The following is a 17215-nucleotide window of genomic DNA, read 5'->3' as shown; positions in this document are numbered from 1 at the left end:
ACACTGCTGTCTCCTCTGTTCTCTCCATTCACATCTAGTTTCTTATTGCACAATGACCCCGGGCCATTTGTATTACCCACCTGAATTTCATAGTTAACACATCTGGAAACAAGCTTGTCATTATCCTCAGGGAATCGTTTGACCCTTGGACTTCCTAATCTGCGTCAGTGGCCACATATATCATGCTCTTAGTCACAAAGGCTCAAAACCTCAGAATCGCTCTTGGCTCTCAGCTCTTCCTTGCTTCATCCTCTTTCAGTCTCTCGTCAAAGCCTGGCTGTCTGTTCTTTCATAATAAGGTTCTTTATTTCAACTCCTACTGTTACCAAAACTTCTCTAAGTTTTAAACAAATTTGAAGGGGTGGCTGCTTCTATATAATGACTCTGGAAGTCAGAAAGAGGCAATTATTGCAGAGAACTCCAAAATAGACCCAGAGCTCACAACCCAGCCTTCTCCTTTGCACAGCCTCCTCCTTTGCTCATCTGAGTCTGCATTTTGCCTGATATGTATTTTAACTGGCTCCATAAGAAGACAAGGGGAGAAGAGGGAAGGAAAATGAGGGGGAAAAATGAGAAAAACTCCCTTGTAAATTGACTGGGACCAAATTGATCCTGGAACGTTCTGTCTGAAGCAGGATAGTTTGTCTCCATCAGTGCTTTTGCGCAACATAAATTGAGTGTCTTTTTTAAGCAATTTTTTGAGTGTTTACAACGTGTTTGGCATTGTTCTAAATTTGCTATATATTAGCTCATTAATCCTCAAAAAGCCCCTATAAGGAAGGCACTGTTACTATTCTTATTTCACAGATGAGGAAACCAAGGAGCAAGAAGCTTAAAAAGTCACCTGTGATCACACAGCTGATAAAAATAAAACTAGAATTTGAGCCAAAAACCTGCGTTTCAACTCCTGAGTCCAGCACCCAAGTATCATTCTATTATTGCACTAGTTCCTGAAATTTACATGACTCTCCTGCAGCCTCCTCTCTTCCTTGTTAAATCAAGTGTAGCCTAAAGCTGCCTCCGTACATATTTTAAGTTTGGCCTAAAGGTTTTTCTGTACATTGCAAACTATAACAAGTGGAGTTGTAAACAGACAGACTGTAGCCTACTCTTGCGCCAGTCACTGAGTTTTGGCCAATCAAATGTGGTCAACTGTTCAAACCATCTTCAAATAAGGCAAACACCAAGCTGTAACCAATCCCACTGTTTCTGTTCCTCACTTCCATTTTGTGTATGTCACTTTCCTTTTTCTGTCCGTAAGTCTTCTGCCACGTGGTTGTGCTGGAGTCCCTGAGCCTACTTCTGGCTCAGGAGGCTGCCTGATTCACCAATTGTTCTTTGCTCAATTAAACTCTGTTAAATTTAATTGGGCTGAAGCTTTTCTTTTCTTTTTTGAGACAGAGTTTCAACTCTTGTTGCCCAGGCTGGAGTGCAATGTCGCGATCTCAGCTCACCGCAACCTCCGCCTCCAAGGTTCAAGCAATTTTCCTGCCTCAGCCTCCCGAGTAGCTGGGATTACAGGCATGTGCCATGACGCTCAGCTAATTTTTTGTATTTTTAGTAGAGACGGGGTTTCTCCATGTTGGTCAGGCTGGTCTTGAACTCCCGACCTCAGGTGATCCACCCATCTTGGCCTCCCAAAATGCTGGGATTACAGGCGTGAGCCACCGCACCTGGCTGAAGCTTTTCTTTTAACATCCTCCATCTCCCCTACTTCTGAGCTACCTTGTTCACCTGCCTCCACATCCAGACGTCATTCAGAAGTGATGACTCACTCTCTCTTTGATCATCTGAACTCCTGTAGCAATTTATCTCTTAGAGTACTTCTTACTTTCAGTCTGGTATAACCTACTCCTATCCTCCAGCCCTGGAGGTACCTCCAGGTGTTTCTAGGTGTTCTCAAAAAAGGAACCACTTGTACTTACAATGGAGCCTACTGTCAGCAGCTCCCTCAGGCAAGGCACCCCCTCCCCACCTAAAGCAGGACTCTTCTTGGCTCAGGGTTCCCTGCTCTGTCCCCAGGCGGCTGCATCGAAGTGGCCAGAAGAAGCACTTCCCCTTTGATCCATTCATCCAGGGGCCAACCCTGTACCACTTGCTACTCTGGCCCTGGGGATACATTTGTGATCACAACCAGAAGAAAATTCCTACCTGAAGAGCTTTCATTTAGTAAAGAGTCAGATAATAAATATAAGAATAAAGAAAATACATAGTATGTTAAAAGACGTAAGTGCTATGAAGAGTAGTAAACTAGGGTAAGAGGATGGAAATGCCTTTGGGGGTAGGAGGAGTTGCAATTTTAAGTCAGTGGTCAGGGTGGACCTCTCTGAGATATTTAAGCAAGAGTCGCAGGAAGTGAGAGAGCTGGCCAAGTGGATATGCTCCAGGGAAAGGGAAGAGCTGATGCCAAGCCCTGCAAGGGAGCCCCTGGGTGTGGTGGAGGCTGGGGACATAGGGACAGTGGAGAACAGTATGGCCATGTGCACCCTGTAAGAACTGCTGCTCCAAGTTAACTAGGTAGTCATTGTAGGGTTTCAAGGACAGGAGTAACAGGACCTAAGTTTTAAAAGGAATCCCAGCACTTTGGGAGGCTGAGGAGGGTGGATCGGTTGAGGTCAGGAGTTCGAGACCAGCCCAGCCAACATGGTAAAACCCTGTTTCTACTTAAAATACAAAAAGTAGCTAGGTGTGGTGGCGGGTGCCTGTAATCCCATCTACTCGGGAGGCTGAGGCAGGAGAATGGCTTCAACCTGGGAGGCGGAGGTTGCAGTGAGCCCAGATCGCGCCACTGCACTCCAGCCTGGGTGACAGAGTGAGACACTGTCTCCAAAATAAATAAATAAATAAATAGGATGACTTTCCAGGCAGGAGTGCAATACCACTCGCACTGTGTGCTCAAGAATGTGAAATAAGACCCATCAACTGGTTGCAGGTTTTTCTCCAGCCATGGCCAGCTGTAAATGTGTAGGTAGAAGTAAGTGGAGGTCTGGATTTGCTAAGATGGAACAAAGAAGGGAGAGCAGTAAGGAGTCTGAGGGTGTGAGATCCTGCAGAGCACTCAGAGAATATTTTTTGGACCCCAGTGTGGGCTGTTAGGGCAATAATTCTTCCCACTTCTATTTTGATTCCTCTTTTTCCCCCTAGACCCAGACAAGTACTTTGACCCAGAGATGAAGTCTATCAAATTTCAAAGTGGTACTCAGAATCTCAATCTTCCTCTAATGATTACATTTTGTTGCAGATAAGTATGTTCACTTCTCTGCACATGTTTAATTTTCCCTACAAGACTGCAAGTTTTGAAGGGAAGAAGCGCTAATTCTTATTCATCTGTTTCCTCTCAGCAGAGGGTCTCTCTGCACTGGAATCACTTGGCAGCTTTTACAAATCATGATGTCTGGGTCCACCCCTAGAGAATTGGCCTTGAGTGCAGCCTGGGGTACTGGGCTCTTAAGAAACATCAGATGATTCTGATGGGCACCAAGGATGGAAGCCTTGAGACTATATTATAAAGCAATGTCTCACATATAGAAGGTACTTAATAAATAATTGTTGGGAAATATTAATGAATGGGCCTGGGAAACAGCTTCTCAGCTAGCCTCCTGAACTCAGGTATATTTTTCTCCAGTAAGTCATCTTAGACACTCCCTTCTGCAAAACGAAGCTTCCTGGAATTCACATTAAAACTTCTGCCTCAAAAACATCCTGCATTTCTTTATCATCTGCAGTAGTGGCTCCCACACTTTGGTCCACAGGCTGGACCATCTCAAGAACTTTAAAATATGGCAGGTTCTAGGGCTTCAAACCTCATGGAGTTTCTGGTGTAGTCACTGAGAAGCCCGGAAGTCTGCATTCCTATCGGGCTCCCTTCAGGATCCTCATATATACTACGAGGGTGAGAATTTCGATCTACAAGATAAAACCCAATCTCCTTCCCCGGTTGTCAGATTTCTCCACCATACATTCCTATCCGATTTACAATCCTTTATTTTTGTATAATTCCAACCCAAATCTTCTGCCACAGGAAAGGAAATTAACCCAATGTTCATTATGGTGCCTTTACTTCCTAATTTTGTTCATGTTGTGCCTTCACCTCAGCTGACTCTTCATCCCTCTATGCCTGTCTCAAACTCATTCATTTTCCTGGACCTGATTCAAATCCTACTACTTCCTCCACAAGGCCATCCAGTTCATTACAGCCCAGTGATGTAACCCGTCTTTGCCTAACCAAAGCATCACTTACTGGCGTAATTACTGCCTTTGATTTAACTTGTTATGAAATAATGTGTTTTGTGTCTAATAAAGCTATTAGCTTCTGTAAGATGAAGGTAATTCTTCCATACGCCTTTGTATCCTAACTATAGTAAGACAGTGAATGGATGAAGGAGTCTATAGCATGTACAAAAATTTCCTTAGCATTTCCTCAAGTCTTTTTTTAATTGTCGCAATTGAATTATCATAAAATGACTTAACTATCCTTTAGGAAAGGCATAGCTATCATAAAATGAAGCTGTGAAGATAAGTTGTGTTTTGTTTGCTGTGTTTTTAATGTCTACCCTGTGATAATCACTATGTATGAGGTACCACAGATAAGCTAACACACCTTAGCTATTGCAATAAAAATTTTTTTGTAAACAGTAAATGTGAATTGGGTCACATATACTTTCTGGAGCTTTTATTTTATATTCTCCTTGAGCAGTGTGAGTCATTTTACATATTTTATTTCCACTAATTACACTTACTGGTTCCTATAATCCAAAGAATGCTGCTAATATTTTTCATTTCTGATTCTATGAAAATTTTAAAAGAATTTTAAGGTTTTTATTGACCTAATAACTCCACAGTGTTCCACTGTAATAATACATACACCCTTGTTTAGGGGCTTAGCAGGATTTATAAAAGTCTAACTTTTTAGTTGTGATAGAATAAAAAACACCCAGTTTAAAGGCTTTTAGTGTCATAATGGGAAAAACACACTACACATCACTATTTACCCAGGGGATACTAGGGAACCAAATCTCTATTTTATAGGAAGAATTCTGGAGGAAGCTTTTATTGTATTAACGGCACTGTGCACAGAATGCTGTACAGATTTCTATTCTAGTTTTACACAAAGGTGATACTCGCAATCTATTACACATTATTACCTATGTCGATGAAAAGAGTCAAACTCTGTAAAATGCCTGAAGAGATTTATTCTGAGGCAAATGTAAGTGGCCATGGCCCGTGACACAGCCCTCACGAGGTCCTGAGAACACGTGCCCAAGGTGGTTGTGGCGCAGCTTGGTTTCATACATTTTAGGGAGGCAGGAGCCATCAATCAAATACATTTGAAAAATACACTGGTTTGGTCCAGAAAGGCAGAACAATTTGAGGGAAGTGGGGGCTTCCAGGCTGTAGGTAAATTCAATAAATATTTTCTGGTTGACAATTGGTTGAGTGTCTAAAGACCTGGGATTAATAGAAAGGAAAAGTTCAGGTTAAGATGGGGAGACAGGCTGGGCACGTTGGCTCACGCCTGTAATCCCAGCACTTTGGGAGGCTGAGGTGGGCAGATCACGAGGTCAGGAGTTCGAGACCAGCCTGGCAAACATGGTGAAACCCCGTCTCTACTAAAAATACAAAAACTAGCCGGGCATGGTGGCAGGCGCCTGTAATCCCAGCTACTCAGGAGGCTGAGGCAGGAGAATCCCTTGAACCCAGGAGGCTGAGATCACACCATTGCACTCCAGCTTGGGCAATAGAGTGAGACTCTGTCTCAAAATAAATAAATAAATAAAAGATTGTGGAGATCAAGTTTCTTTTGAAGTCTTATACTGGCTGCCCTTAGAGAATAGATGACAAATGTTTCCTAATCAGACCTGTAAAAGGTGTTAGACTCTCAGTTAATCTCTTCAGGATTGGGAGGGCCTGGAAGAAAAAGATCTAGCTATGTTAATAGAGATTCTTTACAGGTGCACATTTTCCCTCACAAAGGACGGCTTTGCAGGACCACTTCAAAATATGGCAAAGCAACATGTTTTGGGCTAAAATAATTTTATTTTCTTCTTTGTCACATAATGTTATGCCAGAGTGAGATTGGAAAGTAAAGTCATGATATATAGGGTTAAATAAAACCCATCTGATGAGAATTTATGGTTTGGAGGGCATGAGTCTCCAGACCCCTTAAATAGAAATCTGAGCAAAATAAAAAAAATCAGAGTTTAGTCCTCAACTATAAACTTCCTGAAAACAGAAGTCATAATTTTCTTGTTTAGTGTTTTATCTTATTCAGTGCTTAACACAGGGCTTGGTCATAGTAGGTATGCGATGAACATTGGTTGGCTCACTGATTGTTAGGCATCGGTGGGTGAGAGCCAGAGAAAAGAGGGACAAGACAAGGAGGCAGCACGTGCGTGGAGACTGTGATTACCTCAAGTCCAGCTACTTGCATTTTACGGGCAACCAATTACAAATTGGCTTGACCATGGCAGCTGGAATGTACTTACATCTTTGTGTGAACTTTGAAAGCAGAATATTACATGTAGGTTGAGGAATCTGGATTCTAAGCACTTACGAGTTAGCTACACAATGAAGAAAACTCTGCGTGTGTGTATACATGCATGTGTATGTGTGTGTACATGTGTGTGTGCGTGTGTGTGTGAGAGAGAGAGAGAGACAGAGAGAAATCACTAGTCACAGAGTACTATCTTTGCTGAATATAAACAAGTTTAGGGTGTGAAAGGTGGGCCCAGATAGCTGGGTTAAAACAAAGAAGGAGAAACAAATGGGTTGCCAACTTTTTCTGCACAAGAAAGAAAGAGGCATGTGGATAAGTAGAAGGAATGACCGAGAAAGGAAGAGAGAGGAAAGTCTAGCCAACATGCAGGAGGCTGGAGGGAGCTTCCTGTGAGAAATTCCAAACAGCAGGAAGGCTGAAAGCCTTTGGAAAGAATGTCTACTATTCAGCTTTAATCCCCACGCTTTGCTGTGGCGTAAGCCTCCCCACTGCATCCCCAAACCTTCAGTGGTCAGCTGCAAAGAAACTTGCCTGCCTTGGGTCATGTACCCTCAAGGAAATGAACTACCAAATGCAGGATGATGGAGTTAAAAAATAAAGCAAAGGATAGAGACAGGGGCTAAGTTCTACAGGTGGGGTGGTAGAAAAAGAGAACAGCCGAGGCATTGAAAAATGAGTCGTAAATGTAAAATGATCCGCAATCAGGTGAGCAGGACCTGTGAGGCAGAGTGGTCTCGATCATGTAAACATCCAGGATTTGGCAGAAAACTTGGCCTTTTAATAAATTGGGATAGGGAATCACAGCTTATTTTATCAACATCTGGAAGGCAGAGTGACCTCAAATGCCATCTGGGTTCCAATTCTTTAGCTTCCCCCTCAAATGCCTGATCGCTGAGGATGTCCAAGTGCCAACCCTCAGAGCCCTGATTTTAAAAATAAAAGGCCAATATTTCTCATGCATATCATGAGGCATAAATATTTAAGAGGGAGGTTTTTGTGATTTTACGGAGTGTTTTCAAGTTCTTTGCAACTCTGAACAAATGCTTTCTGCTCATTTTATAACCAGTTTGTTAGTGAACAAAATAGAAGGACTTCTCCGGAGTTTTAGATCTTTCTATCATAATCCTCAGTATCCTAATGTTTCATTCATTCATTTAATAAGTACACATTTAGCATCCACTGGACTGGAAATTGTTCTAGATATGAGTAATGAGCAGAAAACACTGCTTGCCCAAAGGGAGCTTAAGTCCAGAGCAATAGTTCCAGAACTTGGCTTCTCATCAGAATTGTCACAGAGCTTCACAAAAAGAAAGACTCCAAAGAATCCACGCAGACCTACTCTGCCAGGAATCTCCTTTCCATCCCTATACTTTTTGATTTTTCACTAAGCAAGAGTGGGTAGGTTGAGGAATAAAAACAGGCCAGATGGGGGAAACGGAACAGGAAGAATGCCATGACCACTTTCCTGGAGCTGTGATTCCAGCACATTATATGAAGATTGGCTGAGTTCAGGCTAGATCTTCTCAAAACCCTGCCCGTTAACCACAGCGAGATAGCATTTCATACCCACAGGATGGCCTAACGAACACGACGGGTAATAACGAGTATTGGCAAAGATGTGGAGAAACTGGATACCTCAAACATTGGTGGTGGGAATGCAAAACAGTGTAGCTACTTTGGAAAACAGTTTAGCAGTTCCTCAATGAGTTAAATATGGAGTTTTCATATGACCTAGCAATTCCACTCACAGCATACACCTAAGAAAAATAAAAACACATGTCCACACAAAACTTTGTATATAAGTGTTCATATCAGCATTATTCATAACCAAAAAGAGGAAAGAACTCAAGTGTCCCTCAACTGTTGAATCAGTCAACAAAGTGTTGTATATCCATGCAATGGAATATCATTCTGCCATAAGAAGGTACTGATAGATGCTGATAGATGCTGTAACATGGATGAACCTTGAAATATTACATTAAATAAAAGAAGAAAGTCACAAAAGCCCACATATTAATGATTCCACTTATATGGAGTGTCCAGAAGGGGCAAATCCATTAGAAAGAAAGGAGATTAGTGGTTACTAGGGGTTGTGGGGAAGACAGAATGGGTAATGACTGCTCATAGCTATGGGGTTTCTTTTTGTGGTGATAAAAAGGTTTTAAAATTAGTGCATATGTTTGTACAACCTTACGATATACTAAAACCACTAAATTATACACCTTGAAAGGGTAAATATTATGGCATGTGAACATCTCAATTAAATACATACATTAAAAAATTTTAATAGCATGATAAAAAAAGAAAAACTCCTGCCTGCCCATGCTATGGAGGAAGCATTGGATGGGGAAAAGAAAGTTCTTAAATTATGAACTCCTAGATTTTGAGGGCATGGATTATGTGTTATTCATCTTTGTAAGAACAGTAATTATTATGCTTCCTAGCCCATATACTGCTTCTGTTAGGAAGGTTCATATTATCAATTAAGAAAAATGAGACTCAGACTCACCTAACTAATAAAGGAATTATTGGTCCATTTGACTGAAAAAGTGCAGATTTTACTTCAGGTAAAGATTGGTCTGCAAGGACCCAATTTCTTTTCATGCCTCAATTCTGTTCTTCTTATAAAACTTTGACCCATGACTTGATTTCTTCTTGTTCCTAAGATGATTTCCAGTAATTTCTAGAGCTACAAACTTCCTCATTTAAGTCCCTGGTAGCCTACTCAAAGTCCAGGAAGTGATAACCGATGACCTTTACTGTGCTGACTTTGGTATTTCACCATAATAAAATGAATCACTGAATCCAGGAGGAGAATGTAAAAAAAAAAAAAGTCAAGGAGCAAAGCTAAATTTATTTCCTTGCCAGGCAAAAGAGAGTCCCTCATTCAAGCATGGCTAAAAGAAAAAAGAATGGATCTACAGAACCAAGAGGGTATTTATTCTACATTAGAAAGGATTCTAGGCTTTAAGTACCGATCATTTTTTGGAAGGGTAGAGGAGAACATTGAAAATTCCTCTTTTTGATGTGATCCATTTTTAAAACTGATGTGACAAAGTGCCACATCAAAGAGACTGGTTTTCAAAGAGATCTCAGGTGAGATATTTCAGGCTCTGTTTGGCTCATGTGGCACTTTACCATGTGCAAGCTTAGGGCTTAGCAGTTTTCTTTTTTTACAATGATAAACACATATTGTTCTAAACCAGTGAGGGTCCATCCCTGGGTACTGGGTGGGGCCAATCCCACCATCATGGCTCTCTGTGAGAAAAAAGAATGAAGAGATGATTGTTGGAGAGGTGGCCACATGCACCGCACTCTCTGTGAGGGCTTTGCGCATTTACTCAGAAAGACAGTAAGACAATAAGGACCACCTTGACAACACGTTCTAAGAGAGAAAGTACTAAAGACACTAGGATTGTGTGAAAACCCCCAGGCCTCGTGGAGAGGGTTTTCTTGGCAAAAGACGACTATAAAATGTGCCAGGTTTTTTTTTCCTTCTTCTCTTTTTTGAGACAGAGTTTAGCTTTGTCGCCCAGGCTGGAGTGCAGTGGCATGATCTCTGCTCACTGCAACCTCCGCCTCCTGGGTTCAAGCCATTCTTCTGCCTCAGCCTCCTGAGTAGCTGGGATTACAGGCGCCCACCACCACGCCCAGCTGATTTTTGTATTTTTAGTAGAGATGGGGTTCCACCATGTTGGTCAGGCTGGCCTCAAACTCCTGACCTCAAGTGATCCGCCTGCCTTGGCCTCCCAAAGTGCTGGGATTACAGGTGTGAGCCACTTCACGCAGCTAAAATGTGCCAGTTTTACGTGAAATAATTTATTCAGTAATATATTCACCCCCTCCCCCACCACCACAAGCACTTTACTTTCTACATGTACAGATCAACAACTTAAAAAAATATATATTGAAATGCTGTCAAGTCAACAAGAAATTCTTTATTTGTTAAATCAGGATAATCAAGAGTTCATTTTCATAGGAAAAATTCTTTGTGTTGGCAACAGCATAAGACATCCTAAAGCAAGAGACTTTCTCAGGGAAAATTGTCCAGAGCAAATTCCAAATGAATAGAGCTTCACCACCAAAGGAGTATAAACAACCCAAATTTTCCATCTCCAGATTCTACAACAGCTATCTTGCCTCCTGTTTCCAAAATTGTTCCAAGTTTAAAACTGATTTCTCAATTATTAAATTTTTTATAGCATGTGGCAGACACGCTGAGAGTTAACAAGTATGTTCTCATACTGTGAGAGAAGGCCATTCATCAAGCTTCAGAATCAGATAACGAATCTTGTCTTTGCTGCTCATTGGCTATAAGGCTGGAGCTAACTGCCTAACCTCTGTCCTGTTCCCTTAAAATGCTGGTGACAATATCTTCCTAAAAGGGTTCCCATGAAGATCAACTGAAATAGCAATGCCTGTAACACACTTAGTCCAGTGTCTGGAAAAATCATTCAATAAATATTTGTTCCAGCCTAGCCAACATGGTGAAACTCCGTCTCTACTAAAAATACAAAAATTAGCCGGGCATGGTGGCACATGTCACCTATCTCAGCTACTCAGGAGGCTGAGGCAGGAGAATTGCTTGAACCCAGGAGGTGGAGGTTGCAGTGAGCCGAGATAGCGCCACTGTACTCCAGCCTGGGTGACAGGGTGAGACTCCATCTCAAAAAAAAATAATAATAATAATTGTTGCTATTGTTGTAACAATTCATAGAAAATGTGTTCCAAATACTTGAAATGCAGCCATTAGTTACTGAATACCCCCACATGACTCTAAATGTATATAGCTGAGAACTGAGGTAGAACCTTCCTCATTTATCAAATGCAAAAACTGAGAATAGAAGACAACATACCAATAGAGGTAACACTATGGCAAAAGAAAATCCAAATTCCTGCCTGGCGCAGTGGCTCAGGCCTGTAATCCCAGCACTTTGGGAGGCCAAGGCGGGTGGGTCACCTGAGGTCAGGAGTTCGAGACCAGCCTGGACAACATGGTGAAATCCCGTCTCTACTAAAAATATAAAAAAATTAGCCGGGTGTGGTAGTGGGCGCCTGTAATCCCAGCTACTCGGGAGGCTGAGGCAGGAGAATTGCTTGAACCTAGGAGGCAGAGGTTGCAGTGAGCCGACACAGTGCCACCGCGCTCCAGCCTGGGCGACAAAGTGAGACTCTGTCTCAAAAAAGAAAAAAAGAAAATCCAAATTCCCTTGTATCAATTGTCTAGACAAGCTAAAAGTGACAATTCATAGGAACATTAATTCTCAGAGCCAAAAGAGAACACCCTGACTAACCCCAGTGTGTAACTGACACAACTATTAAGGCCCAGAAAGTCAACAGAGGCCGAACATCAGGCCAAATATTTATTTACTGACCTAGTTATTTAAAACAGATCTCATAGCCTCTTCATAAAAGCAATAATAATAGCAAGCATGTATATACATTGAGAAACAAAAATAAAATCCTAAGTCCCTCGACTGACTGAACAGACCCCCTCTTGGACAATGGGACTCCAGAAAAAATTTAAAAACTGAGTTCCCAGCTATGACTGGGTAGGAGGTAGGACATGCCTAGTTATATCCAGTTCCTCAGTAACTACCATTATACTTTCTTTCCTAAGGGTTCAACAGAAACCAGCCCTTTCTAAAGACTTGCTGAACTCTGGCACAGCAACTGACCAGCATTCTTTCCTGATCAGAGACCAGTGAGCGCACTAAATGCCTTCATGTACCTGCTTCACCTTTGGACACATAGGGCCTAATCATAATACATTTAAGTGTTAAGTCTCCATCCCAAAATCAACATGGGATGCAGGTAACATGCTTATTTGCTTACTACACGTGTGTACCCCCTTCATGAATATTCATATCTTCCCCAGTAACCTGTTGAATATGCACACGTGGTCAGCCCATTCAGCATAAAGTCCTGTCTCATCCTTCCCTTCTTTGAAGTGCTTGCTTTTGGCTTCTGTGGGAGACTTTGCTTCCCAGATGGTCAGCCTGCAACTTAACAACATCCGGGCGCAGTGGCTCACACCTGTAATCCCAGCACTTTGGGAGGCCAAGGCAGGTGGATCACCAGAGGTCAGGAGTTCAAGACCAGCCTGGCAAACATGGTGAAACCCCGTCTCTACTAAAACACAAAAATTAGCCAGGTATGGTGGCACACGCTTGTAATCCCGGCTACTCAGAGGCTGAGGCAGGAGAATCGCTTGAACCCAGGAGGCGGAGGTTGCAGTGAGCTGAGATTACACCACTGCACCCCAGCCTGGGTGACAGAGTGAGACTCCGTCTCAAAAAAAAAAGAATAAAGCTCTCCTTTCCAAATTTATAAATCTCATGATTCTTCAGTTGACAACATATACATTATATATATATATGTTTGTTTGTGTATATATGTGTGTGTGTGTATATATATATACACACACACACCTATATGTTAGGTTAGTGCACAAGTAATTGCAGTTTTTGCTACTTAAAAGTAATTGCAATTTTTGCCATTAAAAGTTGTATGTATTTTCCAGGCACTGTTCTAAGTACTTTCCACATAGTGATTCTCTTTTCCATGTATTTACTTATTCCATATATTGGCTTGATATATGAATTTCCATATATGGACTCCATATATTGACTCATGGTATTGATGACAGCTCTTACAGAGGACAGCACCATGCAATGAACAGTCAAGAGTAGCAACATGACAGGATTGCGATGCAAACCCTGGCCATGTGTACAGTGTCTGTGTTCTGCTATTACATTCCATGTTCAGCATGGCCCAATATGGGAGCCACTAGTCACATGTGCACATATTTAAAATTTGAATTAGCTTAATTAAAATTAAATAAAATTACAAACTCACTTCTTCAGTTGCACTAGCCACAGTTCAAGAGATCAATAGCCACATGAGGGCTGTGGCTTCTATTGCACAGAACAGATATAGAACACTTCCATCATCACAGAGAGTCCTATTGGATGGCAGTGGCATAGACAAAGCCTTGTTGTCTGTGCTCCTAACTATGACACTTTACTGCCTCGTGGACTCTAGCAGTCTACCTACTTTGCCTGTCTATTGTCATAGTTTCCCTTGAATTCAAAACAAATTAAAAAAATTTTTCATTCTTCTATTGAACAAGTAGTTTACTTAAGGCCTACATTTTACCCACCTATTCAATACAACATACCAAAGGTGGCAGACAGGAAACACATTCCCTGTCATTAAAAATTGAGAATCTACTTGAATTATATGAGTGAATTCTCCGGTGCCTACCACAATGGGGCGATGCTCTATTCCAGTGGAACAAATCCACAAGATCGTAGAAAGACATGATTATTACAGGCAAATTTAACTACTAAAACATTATTTTCCAAATATTCTCTTGCACTCTTATGGCTTACAACTTTACACTTCTCCCGCAGAATCACCGACCCACATCGTGGCTCAATCTATTTCATCTGACCAGAGCCTGTGTAAGTAATCTGTGACTCGCCTGAAGCACTGTATTGTTTGCTATATTACAGGACCTTTTCACTAGATGTGAAATGAAATCATGGAACCCAAATACCTCCTACATACTTCCTGGCTCTGACGCTCTGTAACAGTGGCCCCTCTGGGACAATGATTTTACATCAGAGTACGCCCAAAGTTAAACTCAGGTAGGAGACAAGAGAGAGCGACCACAGGCACAGGTGTGAGGCAGAGGGCAGAAAACTGAGTGTGGACAAGCCAGACCTTGCGTGCAGTCCAGTTGCACCATGTGTGTGGTCTTCTACACCTAGCCAAAGCCAATAAACCCCCAGAAGTAAAAGGAAATCTTGATGACCATCAATTTCTTTCCATCAGCATTTTTTCTTTCTACTCCTCTTCTTTCCATCTTCCATTCTTCTACTTTGTTTCTTCTTTTTTTCTAACTTCATCATCATTTTAGACCTGAACGTGGTACCATGGTCTTTTCAGCATTCAAGCTTTTCATGATCTATTGAGAATTAGGGAAAGCATTCTTCCTTTAAAATTCCTTTCCTGCCTCCTTCTCCACTTCCTTTTCCTATCTTATTAAGAGTAGCTACCATAATGGGAATGGGGAACTTATATGCTGCAGCTTTATGTACTGTGTTTTATTCTTATCATCTCATTCAATCTTAGAACACCTCAGCTGGTAGGATTATAAGACACTAGCCAGTAATAATGTGAAAATATATTAACACTCAAGAAAAAAACGAAAAAAACAAGCAAAGATTTTTCATTTATTTATTTTTTTGAGACGGAGTCTTGCTCTGTCACCCAGGCTGGAGTGCAGTGGCACGATCTCTGCTCACTGCAACCTCTGCCTCCCAGGTTCAGGTGATTCTCTGGCCTTAGTCTCCCAAGTAGGTAGGATTACAGGTGCGCTCTACCACACCCAGCTAATTTTTGTATTTTAAGTAGAGATGGGGTTTCACCATGTTGGCCAGGATGGTTTCCAACTCCTGACCTTAAGTGATCTGCCCACCTCGGCCTCCCAAAGTGCTGGGATTACAAGCCTGAGTCACCACGCCCGGCCAAGCAAAAATATTCTGATGACTAATCTCGTAAATAGTTTCTGATGCAGCAGGCGTAGTCATTCAACTTTTTTTTTTTTTTTTTTGAGACGGAGTCTTTGTCCCCCAGGCTGGAGTGCAGTGGCACAATCTCAGCTCACTGCAACCTCTGCCTCCCGGGTTCAAGCAATTCTCCTGCCTCAGCCTCCCAAGTAGCTGGGATTACAGGCATGCACCACCACGCCCAGCTAATTTTTGTATCTTTAATAGAGATGGGGTTTCACCATGTTGGCTAGGCTGGTCCCAAACTCCTGACCTCAAGTAATCCTCCCACCTCGGCCTCCCAAAGTGCTGAGATTACAAGCATGTGCCACCGCGCCCGGCCAAGCAAAGATATTTTGATGACTAATCTCTTAAATAGTTTCTGATGCAGCAGGCATATTCATTCAACTTTAACTTGCCTCATTTCACCTACAGGATTGACTTTCATCTGTGAATGAAGATGACTTCCACTGAATCTTTAAAAAAATCATATTATAAACACTGATTGTTGTAGCTCTGTTAAGCTTAAACTTCCTACATTTCTCCTTACAAGTTTAATAATGTATTTTTTAAAGCTGTGGGTAAATACAGGCTCCATAATAATATCTACAAATGAACCTTTAGCATATCCATACTTCAACTGCCTACAGCCCTTGGATGCTAACAGCCTCAGATAGAATCTGAGTCCCGCCTATGTTTGCCAAACAATCCTGGTTTATAGGGTAATTGAGAAATCTCCGGAACTATTATTCCCTCAGACTAGATCTGTCCTCATGTAAGTAGTAAGGCTATAAACAGTTTAATTTTATTTTTTTCTTATTAGCTTAATCAAATGTGCCATGTGAAAATTATTCTTGTGGGATGAACAGATATTTGATAAAGCACATATAGTAATATTTTAATTGTAGATCTTGGTGATGGGCATATGAATATTCACTGTATAGTTCTTTCAACTTTGTAAATTTGAATGTTTTTAAAGTAAAATGTTTAAAATCTCCTTTGTAAAATATTTATCATATATTCTACAGATATTTATTAACTCCTGCTGTATACCAGGCACTGGTATATGATGGGAAAGGAGCTTACAGTTTAAGGCAACAATCCTGCAGAACCGGCTTATGTTGAACTTGGAACCCAAAGCTGAGGAACAAATATTCTTTGTTTTTTTTTTTTTGAGACGGAGCTTTGCTCTTGTTGCCCTGACTGGAGTGCAATGGCGTGATCTTGGCTCACTGCAATCTCTGCCTCCCGAGTTCAAGTGATTCTCCTGCCTCAGCCTCCCAAGTAGCTGGGATTACAGGCATGAACCACCACGCCCAGCTAATTTTGTATTTTTAGTAGAGACAGAGTTTCTCCATGTTGGTCATGCTGGTCTCAAACTCCCAACCTCAGGTGATCCTCCCACCTCAGCCTCCCAAAGTGCTGGGATTACAGGCGTGAGCCACCATGCCTTGCCCATATATTCTTTTAGTTGAAACAGGAAAACCCCTCTGAGCCTACCCAGCCTACAGGGGTGAGGGTCCCCAGTTATGTGCCTGTTGATAGTGAGCCAATCAAAGACTTTGAACAACTGATTGAAAAGCCAATCAGAAAGCTCCATTACCCACTCCCATATCCTCCACATCACTTCCAAAAGTCCTACCCAAAGAGAGCATACCACCCAATAGAACACTAACCAACCAAATATTGGCCTAAGGCTTCCTCATTTTATTCTGCAAAACCCACTGTCCTTTCAAATCTCTTTGAGTCTCTACCAGTTTCCTTCCTTGCAATTGCAGCTCACTCCTTTGCTATAGTAAGCTCTGAATAAGTAGCCATTGATGAACTCAACAGGCATCTTCATCCTTTTGATATTCCTCAACTATAGTCATCTACATGTTTAATTGAAATCAGTTGTGACAACTCTTCAAAAACAAATACGGTGCCTACATTTCTTTTCCCTATAATTCCATACTCCTTTGTACTGCAGTCTGCTTCTAACAGAGAAGGGGATCAAGTTACAGGTAGCTTGCCTAGAATGGCATATAACCCACTGTGCCTCCTTGTTCGAGAAGGTCATCTATACTGTGATTTTCCAGGCAAAAAATGTTGAGGACCACTGAGTATTCAACTTGACGCATCTATGGGTTGGTGCCTATATTTTTGAACAAAATAGAATCAATTG

The sequence above is a fragment of the Pan paniscus genome, chromosome 17 (genome assembly GCF_029289425.2).
Source record: "Pan paniscus chromosome 17, NHGRI_mPanPan1-v2.0_pri, whole genome shotgun sequence".
In the NCBI taxonomy this organism is placed as follows: domain Eukaryota; kingdom Metazoa; phylum Chordata; class Mammalia; order Primates; family Hominidae; genus Pan; species Pan paniscus.
This window is presented reverse-complemented; position numbering follows the sequence as displayed.